Genomic DNA, 13,318 nt, shown 5'->3' on the forward strand with positions numbered 1-13,318 from the left:
AGCCAGGCCCTGTGTAAGCTCTGTGCACCCACCACTCATCAGGCCGTCATGACAATCCCATGAACTCGGCAGTTCCACATAAGGAAACTAAGGCCCTCAAAGCTGGGACTCAAATACAGATCTCCAAAATGCCATCTCCAAGATAATTAACCATTTCTCATCAATTTGTCTGTCTGCAAAATTCCTGCTTCTCCTTCAAAATAATATTTAAGGTTTAACTTCATAATGAAGTTCTTGTTTACCTCTCCTAAGAAACATTTGCCATTTTTTCCTCTGAATTATGGTTTTCATTTTGTGTCTCTATTATTACACATATCACATTCCTTAGAATTCTTTTTTACCTTCTGCATCTCAGCTATTAGAGCATGAGCTCTCCGAGGTGGGCACAGAGGCATGTCCATTGTTGTAATTCCAAGGAATACTGTAGAATTTCAATAAAAGACTATCCACATGACTTTTAAATACCTGGAGCTAGCCATACCTGAAGCTGGTCCTTCCATGGACTTTTCATTTAAGCTAGTGTGAGACCTTGTCTCCCTATTTCCCCAAGTTTTGACTCCAGCACTGAATTCCATGATTTGGGGGCAGTCATTTTTTCGAATACACAGTTGGTAGCTCCCTGAACTAGAAAATCCATGATTATGGTGCAAAGCAATTTCCTAAATATATCAGTCACCACTCCCAGCCATGTACTCTAAACAGCCACAGTCTTCTTGGAGTCATGCACCTGAAACTATCTGCTAATCATACATTAGGCACTGGGTACATCATATAGTTCACTGCACTTAAGCCATAAAAATAAAGGGAAACAAAGGCCCTTTACGATGGTAATACTGGGGATAAGGATAATGTAGTATCTTTATGTGCTTTACAGGAGACCCAATTTTAATGTGCATTGTAACTTATTCTCATAAATAATGGGTTACTTATAATAAGATTCCACTTCACTGCCGTTTTCAAATACGGTCGAAGTAGAGGAAACGTAGAATGGGAACTACAAGGAAAGTCATGTCCTGTCTTCTGGTACAATGCCTGTCCTCTATATATCTAAATGGTTTAACTATTTACAGCAACTTATCTTGATGCAGTTTTCCAGAGGGAGTAAAACACCAAAATCCCTATAAATCACAACTCTAAGAGTATCTCTAGTTTGAACTCTCTCTTTCAAACCACTTTTTAAAATATGGTAATCACCGTATTATATGCCCATTAAATGAAGTGCGACAATCCGATTAGGCAAAGGAACCACCACAGCACTAGCGTCCCAGTTGTCCTGAGCTGTTACAAACAAGTGTCTATGCAACAGACACTATTCCACCGGCACCAGCTGGTGACGTGAGTAATGCAATGGAAAATGGCTGCTCTCTGCCAGCCCTGAATTTTTTTTAATCTTCGCTCAAGGACATTTTTTATTGGTTTTACAGAGAGGGGGTGCAGAGAGAGAGAAAGACAGAAATGTGAGAAACATTGCTAAGTTGCCTTTGTACACAACCCAACTGGGGATCAAACCCACAAGCTTGGCATGTGCCCTGACCAGGAATCGAACCCATGACCTTTTGGTATATGGGACGGCACTCAAACAAACTGAATCACCTGGCCAGAGAGCCCAGATGCTGAGGAGGTCATTTTGCTCCTTCTGGAGAATCTGGCTCTGGCTCTGCCTCTCCAAACCGGGCCATCCCCATATTATCACTCGATGGAGAAATGGCTTTAAGGATTTGGGACAAGAACGAGTAAAACCCAGGGTGGCTCTCATCTGATCCTTTTTGAGAAAAGTTCAGAAACTGAACTTAACTGTAAAAAAAGGAAGAAAGAGGCAAGAGTGTAGGGAGGAGAAGAAATATATGCGGTGACATGCATGCTTACAAGAAGACAAAAACATACAGATGTAAACCTGCTGAACCAATAGCAAGGCAAGCCCTGGGTTTTTCTGCCCAACAGATACCTTCCTCATGGGACCATCATTCCAGCTGTGGACTCCAGAGGGAGACCAGGAGCTTTTCTAAAAAGCCCCCTGACAACACAAACACTGACATGGGAGGGAGCCCCGAGTGTCCACGTGGAAGACCGCATGCAGCCCTCTAGGGCGGGTCCAAGCCAAGGACCTGGCTCTGATGCAGCTACCCCCTCCCTCAACTGCTGAGGGGATGACCCTGGGTTTAAATGCCAGTCAGATTCCTCCAGCTTCCAGACAAAAGCAAGTATTACTTTCCATTTCTTCTAGGCACTCTCACTATTAAAGGGAAATTGAACAACTTAATTTTAGTGAAGCCTGTTATATTACCACATGCTTCAATATTTTATGAGAACATTTGAATGTTTTACCACTTTGGCAAGATAATTCATAAGATGGCTCCTGAAGTCTATATATTATGTTGAAGTCCAGGAAGAGGATGGGGACTAATACAGTCCAGCTGGAAGTGCTGTGTGACGAGTCAGAGTAAAATTTAGAAACATCCAAGGCAAGAAGCTAACCACTCACTTCTGTTCTGGAAGCACTGCCTGTCTAACCACCACCTTTCCCACTGAGATGTGTGACCAGAGCTCAGAAGTGACATGCAGGTGGGGGCTGGGAGCTTTTGCTCCAACGGTCCCACCGACAGGTGTGCAACTTCCAGGAAAGGGTGGAAATTGCAATGGACTTTTGCTCCTAGTTTGTTGAGGTTTCAATACTGACTATAATAACTCTCTCCACTTGAGGAGAAAATAGGATACAATTGATTAGCCAGATATGGGGAGAACACCAGTTTATTCCAAGACAAGTCTGATTTATTGATACATAAAAAGCAAATTATTTATTGCCTTTGGGGGTTTATTAATCAGTTGCTCATCAAAGGGACTGATTGCTCAACCTTATTTTAAAATAAACTACTGCTGAAATTGTTGGCTAGTATATCACTTTTGGTATCTGGTACATAATAGAGGTTTGCTGAATATCTGATGTATGCATGAATGGATGAATGAATGAGCCAAACACATATGTTGCACTGCATTGAATGGATAACACAACAGGGCAGATTTCAAGCTCCAGAGTTAGGACTCACAATTCGTCAGCTTGGGTAGATTACATTACCACTCTGTGCCTCAGTTTCCACATCTGAAAAATAAGATTACTAGTAGCTTCCTCATAGGGGTTTTAGGAATACTAAATGAGATGGCTAATGCAAAAGCGTTTCCTGGTCTGTGGTACCCAGTAAGCATCTCATTCATTCATACCTATTTGTTCTACCATAAGCCAAACACTGATATACATAAACCAAACAAATCAGGAGCTTTGCCAGAGATGATTGTTGTGTTTCCATAACCAATTCTTAGGTCTGGTTGGAGCATCATGTGTCAGGAAAATGTGTGCTGGGCATTTAGTGATGTCTGACTTTGGTGTGGGAGTGGGAATAACCACACAGGGACAGTGTCTAGCACACTGTGAAACCAGTGGACAATTTCGGAAGGAAGGTTCCTCTGCAGCACAGTGCTCACAATTTCACAAATGGATGAGTCTTCCAAGGCAAAAATTTACTTGAAGACACATGAATTTAAAGCCAAAGCTGAGAGAAATTTGTAGTTTGGACTAAATTGGGAGGGGAGGGAAACCCAATTGCTCCAAGTCCTTAAAAACCCAAATCTTCCAACATTTTACCTTAGAAAAACTAAGGACCAATGAGGCAAACCGTATGACTGGACTTGGCCCCTCTCCACTACACCCCCAACTGTGGAAGTCCTTGCTGATAAAGGAAAAATAAAAGAAGAAAGGCTACAGAATATTTCTCTCCTATGAAAAATTCAAACCGAGCTGAGCGAAACATGACTTTGCAAACTCACAAAGTGCTTATGCATTTTTAAAAGAGGCAGCTCTGCTCTCTCCCCACACTTCAAATTCTCTACCTGCTAATGCTGGGGAACACAGTGCACATCACTTACAGCAAAGCTGGGGAACTGCCTTCCCCTGTCCTCGCCGTCAGTGATGCAGGAGCCGGCCCGTCTGGGAGTGTGGCAGCTGGATTTAATTTATTGGGGCTGCTAAAAGACATTTTTAGTATCCCAGTAGAAAAGTCAATAATGGCCAAATCAATGTTTTTATAATTCTGCTAACCTTGGAAAAGATGTGGCACAGTGTAGACTGGGAGTAGGCAGGTCGTGCAAACTTGTGAGAAAAATGCATCTTTGAGCTTGACAATTACCATTTCTGACTTCTGGTTGACCTTTTCCCCTTGTGGACATCTGGCCTTGGATGGGCCCAGCAGGGGCTCCTCAATAAGAGGGGCAATTGCCAGCAAGTCTGAGACGGGGAAACCACCCAGGCACCAGCCCAGGCCAACCAGGAAACAGATCCTCTGCCTGGTACCTTAACAAGGAGAAATTACTCTAAGGAATCAGTTACATAGATATTGGAGGAGTGAAAATGCAAAAAGGTGACCCTGAAGAGACAAAGACAGTGACGGCAGGAGACAGCTACCACCCTTAGGGCTGGGGAGACAGTCCCAGGAGGCTGGACCCAGGCAAGCAAGGTGGGCATGCTGCCTGCTGGAGTCGCTATCTCTGAACAGGTTTGGCTCTAAGGATGACAGAATAAAACAAAATTGGAAACTGGGGCCCACTGCTTCTGGGGCAGATAAAAGCTGGGTTGCAGCTGATGAGCAGAGAACAGACAAGGAGTCCTTCCTGGCCTCATGTCTCACAGTCTTCCTCTAGCACCTGCCATGGACAGAAGCTAACAGGAAGTCACCGGGACAGATGGCAAGTGTGGAGAGCTGAATCCCACCCTAGCCGCACAGTAGATAGTGCTGGGTTTGGAGCTCAGTGACAACAGCTTATTCACAGCACACTCATCCTGCCTGAGATGCAAAGAACAAGAGAGACGCAGCTCCCAGCCTGCCGGGACTCATGCTCCAGTGGAGGGGTTGGGAAACAGGAGCAGAATCAAGCTGTCACCTCAATCCTGCCCCGCTGCCCTTTTTTATGCCTGAGGGGTTTGCATTTGTTCTTCCTTCTGCCAACAACCCTTATTCTTCTTATTTTCACCTGATGAGCTCCTTTTTTGTTGTTGTTCTCAAGAGCTCAGCTTCAGCTCACTTTCTCAGAGGGGCCTTACCTCTCTCCAACCCAGTCCCAACCTCTAGCCCATGTCCTTTCCAACACCCTCATGTGCACTCGTGGTTCATTTGTTCAGTGTCTGCTTCCCACACCAGTCTGTAAGGCCTGTGTCTGTGCCTTTCTGAATTCCAGTGCACACTCTGGGGCCCACACTGGTCAGGGTTCCAGGGCTCAGGAAATACCTGCAGGATAAATGAGTGGGAGAGCAAACAGATATGAGAACAGACAGTGATTTCTTGTTTAGAGTGTGTGTGAAAGATAGTGACCAACCCACTGGGGGAAAAAAGAATTAGAAAATCTGACATGCAAAGGTCATGGGAATGGAAAATGTTTCAGCACATCACTAGACCTTTAATATGCATGTGAGAAAAACACACTGACTGGCAGAGGTACTGACAACAGCCACAGGCCTACCCAAAATTGAGAAATGGCATGAGTGTATATGTGTGCATATATATATATATATATATATATATATATATATATATACACACACACACACACACACACACACACACACACACACACCAGGTGGGACAAAAGCAGGTTAACAGTTGTGAGTACACAATAGTTTATCCTGTATTATTACTTATTAATTACTGTACTATTTTCCATATAAACAACTGTGAGCCTGCTTTTGTCCCACCCTGTGTATATACGTATGTATGTATGTATGTATGTATGTATATATGTATGTATGTATTTTTTTCATTGATCCTCATTCATGATTATTTACTAGTATGTGTAAAAATCCCTACAGGCATTATACAACTTAAGTAAAAATTTAACTTCCTAACCATTCAACCCCTGGTCTCTGCTCCTGCAATTTTTTCCAGTGTGGCCATCCTCAGATGCACCCTTCTAACTCGGGTTTCTCATCTGTGCAGTTGCTCTCAACATACAGCAACTCAGCAGTTTGCACATGAGGCCAGGAATTGTGAACTCTGACCGCCTGACTGACTGCCTTGTTCTTTTGTTTCTTGATGACACGTTTATGCCATCTTCCAGGTCCTTTTTGCCCTTTTCTTGCTTTCTTCTACTTTATTGTATTTCCTTGTCTTAGTCTCAATGCTCTTCAGCTAAGATCACAAGTGATTGCTCCTGCTCAAAAGCTCTCATTTGCCTATTTGATGGGGAAGTCTGCAGCCTGTCTCTTTTCCTGCCCTGGCCTTTTCATCTTGGCCATGCTCTTTTTCACTGTTCTCCACCCATCTCTCACAAACAAGAAGGGGTCCCCCAAACAACAACTCCCCCTATAACTTCTCTCCATCTGTATCTAAGGGTCTTTTGTCTCTTAGAACAAAATGGGTATGAAATTACTAACACACCCTTCCCTTCCTTCAGAAAACGGCCCTCTCGATTCCATGTTGTCCTGAAGGGTCTGCCTAGGGTGGTGCCATGCCGAGCCACAAGAAGAGGGCATGTGGCCACGTGGGACCTTCTCACCTCCCAACCAAAGTGGATGACTTAAGCATGGGCATGAGACCCAAGCAAGAGGAATCAGAGTCCTCACTGCGACCACGATTCTGGAACTTATGGGCAATATATGCTCTGTGATGCAGGAGGCTGCCAGGCTAGGAGAGCGTGTGTTCAGTGGCCCTCTCTCTGCTCGCTGGAGAGCAGGATGCAGAAGGAGGCTGAGGAAAAGAGGCAAAGCCGAGAAACAGTCAAGAGACTGATCGGCCCCATTCCTAGGCTTACAATTTTATAAGCCAAGATATTCTCTTCTTGCTTACTTTTGTGTTACTTACAGTAAGAGTCTTGAACACTACCTCAAATTTATATGAACACACTTCTGTCCATCTATCTCTGTCATCCTCTGAGCACTTCTTCAGTTCTCTCGCTAATGTTGGCCAGGGCTGGAGGGGGCTAAGCTAATTGACAGGTGACTTGTTCCTTCTCTGGAATGGTAGCCTCTCTGCTACACTGGTCCCAGCAAATTTGACGAATGCTCTCAAGAAACATACTAAAGTTCTCTTGCCACCTGTTGTACACAGTTATTCCAATGGTAAATAAGGTAACACCTGTTTTCTCCAAAACCAGAAACTGAGCATTAATGATAGAGATAAAGTCTCAGGATGTCCTATGGGTCTGTTATTTGTGCTCACCACTTTAACTAATATAATGTTCAAAATAACCCTATTAGCTTCTTTCCTTTTTATGGAGGAGGAAACTATAGCTCAAAGTGGTTAATTATCTAATCCAAAGTTGTAGCATTGACAAGTGGCAAATTAGGAATTCAAACACAGGTCTCTCTTTTTTAAAAGATTTTATTTATTTATTTTTAGAGAGAGGGGAAGAGAGGGAGACAGAGAGGGAAACACCAGTGTGTGATTGCCTCTTGCACGCCCCCTACTGGGGACCTGGCCTGCAACTCAGCATGTGCCATGACTGGGAATTGAACCAGCGACCCTTTGGTTTGCAGGCCAGTACTCAATCCACTGAGCCACACCAGCCAGGGCCCCAGGTCTCTTTTGATACAAAGCCTCTGTTATGTTTGATGGAAACATTATTCAATATCATGAGACTGTTCTACCAGAGATATTTCAAAATACTAATTGGTGTGAAGGGTTCAAGTGTTGACTCAGTTCCCTTCGCCCAGTCCACTGGAAAGAACTGAAAGGACTAAATCAAGGATGAGGTGTCACAGGCTGTCTTCCTGATGCCAACACCCCCCCTCCCATCGCTCTTCAGTTCTGCCAGGGCCGCCCTGGTAGCATAGCCGTGTCCGACATGCACAGTTGGCACAGGAGAAAAAGCCCTTTGCCAGCTGAGTTTAACAGTTGCAATACTGCTTAATGAATTTCCGGCAACCAACCAATGACAATGTGATGCTACCTCAAAGGAGGGAAACATCACAACATAATAATCTACGATTTATTGGTAAATGCATTCTATTGATTGCCCTACTTTAAAAAAAAGTCAAATTAGCCCAGAACAATTTTTCAAAAGCTAGGGAACCCTGTGAGTCTTATGGTAACCACGGATAAAATAAAAAATCTGTCTTCACTTGGGGTGGTGAACACCAATGTACACATGATGTATTATAGAGCTGTACCCTTGAAACCTATATAATTTTATTAACTACTGCCACTCCAATAAATCAAAAAAATCTAAAAAAAAGAGAGTACTGTCTCAAAACACATATAAATCAGACACTACTTTGAAGAGAGGAGAGGTAAACCAGAGAACTTCAGCCCATGAGAAGCATGGCCGGGAGAAGCCCAGCCAGGCTGACCGTGCAGAGCCTCCTGGTTCTGGGGCCTGATAGTGTCAGAGCCCCACTCTGGCTCTGGAGCTCTGCCTGCCAGCCTCAGACTGGCCAGGGGTACAGATGGGAAGGTGCAAAGCCCTGTGGGCAAGAGGGGGGTAAATCAAACTGAACCAGAGAGGGTTCCACAGGTGAACAGTCCAGCAAAGGGACAGAAGAAAGGCACTGGGAAAGAGCCCATTCCTGAGAACAGTGAAGAGAAACACAGGAAAAAGCAGCCTGGGAAAAGCAGATTCCTCTAATAGGACCACAGGGCTAGTAGAGAGAGGGAGGGGGAGAAGGAAAGAGTGAATTAGCCCCAGTGACTACAGCAGGGATCACACTGACCTGCATCTGCACTCACCCGATGTCAACACAAGTCTAGACATTTTACCTGCATCATTTCATTGAACTTTCACAACCATTAAAGAGAAGCAAGGATTTGCACCTTCTGATTCCTACCTCCTAGGGTGACTAGGAGCCTAGGGAGCACCAAACTTCCCCAGGTGCCAAGGACACTGACGTTCCATCACAGAGATTACTCAGAATCAACACTGGAGAGCCCTTCCCTTACACAGCATACACCCAGAATGGAAAACTAAGTCTGGCATCTCACTGCGAGCTGGCTGATCAAAATGCTTGGGGCTGGCAGAGAAAGCCCAAGAACTCCCATGAGTGGGCAAAGGCTAGCAAATGACATTAATGAACTGTTGAGTACCTGCCATGTGTCACCTGTGATGCTGAGTGCTTCACACACATTTTCACTTTATTCTAACAGTTACTCTGTAAGGCAGGGCTTCTCAACGCTGCCGTGGTTGTTGTGGGGCTGTCCTGTGCCTGGTAGGGTGCGTACAAGCAGCGGTGGCCTCTGCCCAAATAGCTGCCAGTAGCACTGCTTCTCCTCAGGAAAGACAACTAAAAATGTCTCTGGATGTTGCCAAATGCCCCCTGGGGTGGGGCACAAAATCGCCTCTGGCTGAGAGCCACTGCTCTGAGGTTAACGTTATTCCAATTTTACTGGTGAGGAAACTCAATACCCTAATTTTTGCGGAATTTGCCCATGAGCCACAAAGCTAGTAGAGGTGGAACTATGGCTTGATTTTTGGTAGCTCTGACCCCAAGATCCACACCTGTTCCCTCCCAGTCCGCACAGTCCAGTGCGGGGATGACTGTTTGGAAGGAGCTTACCTGGCGGAGGCCCAGCTGCTCCGTTCATGTAAGTCCCACAAAGTGCCCGGGAGAGGAGACGGAGGAAGTGAGTGGCCCTTTCACCCTTCCTGAAATTCGAAGAATGCCTTGCTTTCACCAGGCTGTCTTCAGATGAGAACAGAATAGACAGGTTTACAGGATGTATTTAGAAGCTCTGCCTGAGTATGTACCTCTGCTAATTGGTCACTGGGTAATTACTATTCATTCCTTTTAATTAGGATTTCAAAATGAGACAAAGGTGACTCTCACCAAGGATTTTCCCCGCATAGCCACAGCCTCGGTGAATATCACATAATCACAGGCAACACTATGCCAGGTGTCGTTCTGCCCATGCCTCGAGGAATCTCATTTGAGGTTTACAACGTCCTTATGAAGTGACTCCACTGTCACTCACATTTTACAGAAGAGCCAACTGAGGAACAGAGAGGTTAAGCAACTAACCCGAAGTCTTTAAGAGACCAGCTGTGAGAGACCATGCAAATTGGGGCTGCTGACTCCAGAATTTTCCCAATGAGTCGGGCAGTCTGTCTGCTGGTTCAGATGGGGGTTTGGAGTCAAAGAAAGCAGAACAGCACTCAGATCTACTGATGACTTTCAGTTTCTCCACCTGAAAATGTAGAAATCACAGTGCTTCTCTGGTAGGAGGGTGAGAAATAATACCTATCCACAGCATGATCACAGTGCCTAGAATACATCCGGTGCCCATTGAATAATAGTTTTTTAAAAAAGAATTGATTACTTTTGATACCCAAAATCAAAACATTAATACTAGTCACAGTATGTGAACTATTTAAAAAGTACTCTCAATATAGGTAATTCCTTGTTTTGTCTGCCTTTCTTTCAATAGACAGTTGACCCAAAGCCCACCTTCATATTACTTAACCAGTATCTCTACTTTCTACTCTCTTCCTGGGCCATGTACCAAAGAATTGATCCCATTTTCATGGATTAATAACATTTTGGAAAATATTACTGATTTACAAATCCATTTATATATAAGTCTTCCTCCTCCTGGTTCTGGATTGACCTGTAGTGACTTTCAGGTAAATCAAAAGTGCTCAAAGAGGAATCAGTTATGCACTGTGGTGATGGTTCATAGTTATTCCATTATATATGACTTGCCTTTTTCTGTTAAATCCCATCTATTACACACAAATGCACAACCTCATAAGATTGCCCAACTCTCCCTTCTTTTATAGAAAGAAATATCCTTCAACTATAGAGCCCATTGTTACACTTCCATGGTAATTCATTTAAAACAGCCATTTGGATTGTTTGACTAACGTATCCAATAAGGAATAAAAGCAAAGGGACACTACGAACAAAAAATTAGCACTCGTGATTTCCAGACCAACGGTGATGGAAAAAAATAGTATGATTCCTACGGAAGTTAAATTGAGAGATATTTGATTTTTATATTGCTTGGTCTCTGATGACTAAATATATCCTTCTCCATGTATTGATGATTAGACCACTAGTAGCACACTCTTAAATTGTTAACATTTGAAATATAGATGGGAAAGAGCTTTTACAAAAGAAAACCAAAGGAGTGCTGTAAGATAAGGGTCCAATTTCATTCTTCTGCATATGGTTATCCAGTTTTCCTAGCACCACTTATGAAGAGACCACCCCTTTCCCCACTGAGCATTCTTGGCTCCCTTGTGAAATATTAACTGACCATATATGAGAAGGTGTATTTCTGTGTTCTTAAATCTGTTCCATTGGTTTGTGTGTTAATTTCCATGCCAACATCATACTGTTTTAATTATTATCATTTTGTAACATAGTTAGTAATCAAAAAGCATGATGACTTCAGCTTTGTTCTCTCTCAGGACTGCTTTGGCTGTTTGGGGTCTTTTGTGCTTTCAAACAAATTTTAGGATTTTTTTACATTTCTGTGAAAAATAACATTGGAATTTTGATAGAGATTGTAATCATTCAAAATGTATGAAAGTCCTGAAACTGTAAAACTCCTAGAAGAAAACACAGGAGAAAACTCCTTGACAATTGGTCTTGGCAACAATTTTTAGATATGATACCAAAAACAAGCAACAACAACAAAAATCAATTAAGTGGGACTACATGAAACTAAAAAACTTTTATAAAGCAAAAGACACAACAAAATGTAAACAACAACCTACAGAATGAGAGACAAATATTTTCAAATCATGCATGATAAGGGGTAATATCTAAAATACATAAAGAACTCATATGACTCAATAGCAAAAAAAAAGCAACAAACAATCTGATTTCAAAAGGAGCACAGGAACTGAATATACATTTTTTTTCAGGAAAGGCATAAGAATGGCTAATAGGTACAAGAAAATTGCCATGAAGAGGAAGAGGTCGGGAGGTGGGGTGAGGAGGAAGGAAAAGAGTTAACTTTGGGAATGATTATGGGCCTATAGAATATCCAAGTCGATAAATCCTTGTCTCTCTCCTCATAAACACTATTTCAAATTCCTTGTTTTTCCCACGCTTCTCCTCTAAGTCTATAAAAATCTCTCTATTTCCATACTTCTATATGACACATATGCACCCAGACAGTTGTATAGAGTTGCATGGTGCAAAACAGAAAACCAACCTTAGCACAATGAATACAGGATGTCTTAAAATTTTTCATTAAAAGTTTTGTTTTACTCTTTTTGCTAATTTTGTATTTTATTAAATTAAAAGTCCTGGAAAGTAAGTTGTCAGTTGACAGAGTTCTTAAGTGAAAGTGCTGCTCAACTCCATTTTGACAAAGATCTGAAAAGAGCCAGGACTCAGCAGGGGAATGGAAATGACAAAACCCAGGATCTGCACAACACTTCACAGATTACAGAACCATCTCTGCTCCTTACATCTCATTTGACCCTCGTATTCATTCTCTCAGCACTCACATAATATTAGATTGTTCTCTGCTAGCCACAGGGATCCTTACATTCCAGTAATAATGATAAGTAATAAATGAGTGAAAGATAATAAAAATTTAGGTAGTGATGATGGCTGCGAAGAAACTAAAACAGGATGATAGGATGGAGTAAGTTGGGGTGAGAAGGTTGCAGTCAATAGACAGAGTGGTCAGCAGGCATCCCCAGAGAAGTGGACATCTGAGTGGGAACCTAATTTCCACAAGAAGCCAGCCTGTGAAGATCGTGCAGAAGTTATTACAAGCAAAAGGAACATCACATGCAAAGTTCCTCAGGTAGGAATAAGATGGCCTGTGCCAGGAACAGAAAAAAAGAGCTTCGTGGCTTAAAGGTGCTGAGGGAGGAGAAATGGTAGAAGACGGCACTGGGGAGAAAGGCAGGGACCAAATCTCATACAGCCTCAAAGGCTACACTTGAGCTATTTTTAGAGCATTAAGCACAGTGATTTCAACAGGAAAATTACAAGATTTAATTAGTCTTTATTGCAAATTCTCTTTGGCTGTTCTCTGGAGAACAGGTCATAGATAAGGGAGAATGGAGGCAAGGAGGCTGGTTAGGAGGCTCTTCTGGTGCCCAGGCTAGAGATGATGGTGACTTCTAAGAGTGGAGATGGAGAGATGGTACTCTGAGTTAGAGTTCCTTGCTCCCGGTTTATAGGTAAGAAAAGGGAAGCTCAGGAAAGCAAATGATTTGTCTGAGCTTGGTATTAGAGTAGAGAATTTTTCCATTTATAAGTCCAGTTCTTCTCCACCATGCCATAGTCATACCAATGATTAAGGCATTAAGATTTTTCAAATCTTCGACAATCAATCAGTTTTTGACAGAAGATATTCTCACTGTCTCTGGCTCTACCCTG

The 13,318-nt window shown here is 42.9% G+C and overlaps 1 protein-coding gene across 3 annotated transcripts in view; it reads right to left on the reverse strand.

The window, feature by feature from the left end:
* The window catches only part of KCTD16 (potassium channel tetramerization domain containing 16), a 222,660-nt gene that overhangs the window by 9,686 nt on the left and 199,656 nt on the right, over positions 1-13,318 (reverse strand). The gene's annotated exons all lie outside the window — the stretch shown is intronic.

The sequence above is a fragment of the Artibeus jamaicensis genome, unplaced genomic scaffold (genome assembly GCF_021234435.1).
Source record: "Artibeus jamaicensis isolate MK-2021 breed Jamaican fruit bat unplaced genomic scaffold, CSHL_Jam_final contig_456, whole genome shotgun sequence".
In the NCBI taxonomy this organism is placed as follows: Eukaryota; Metazoa; Chordata; class Mammalia; order Chiroptera; family Phyllostomidae; genus Artibeus; species Artibeus jamaicensis.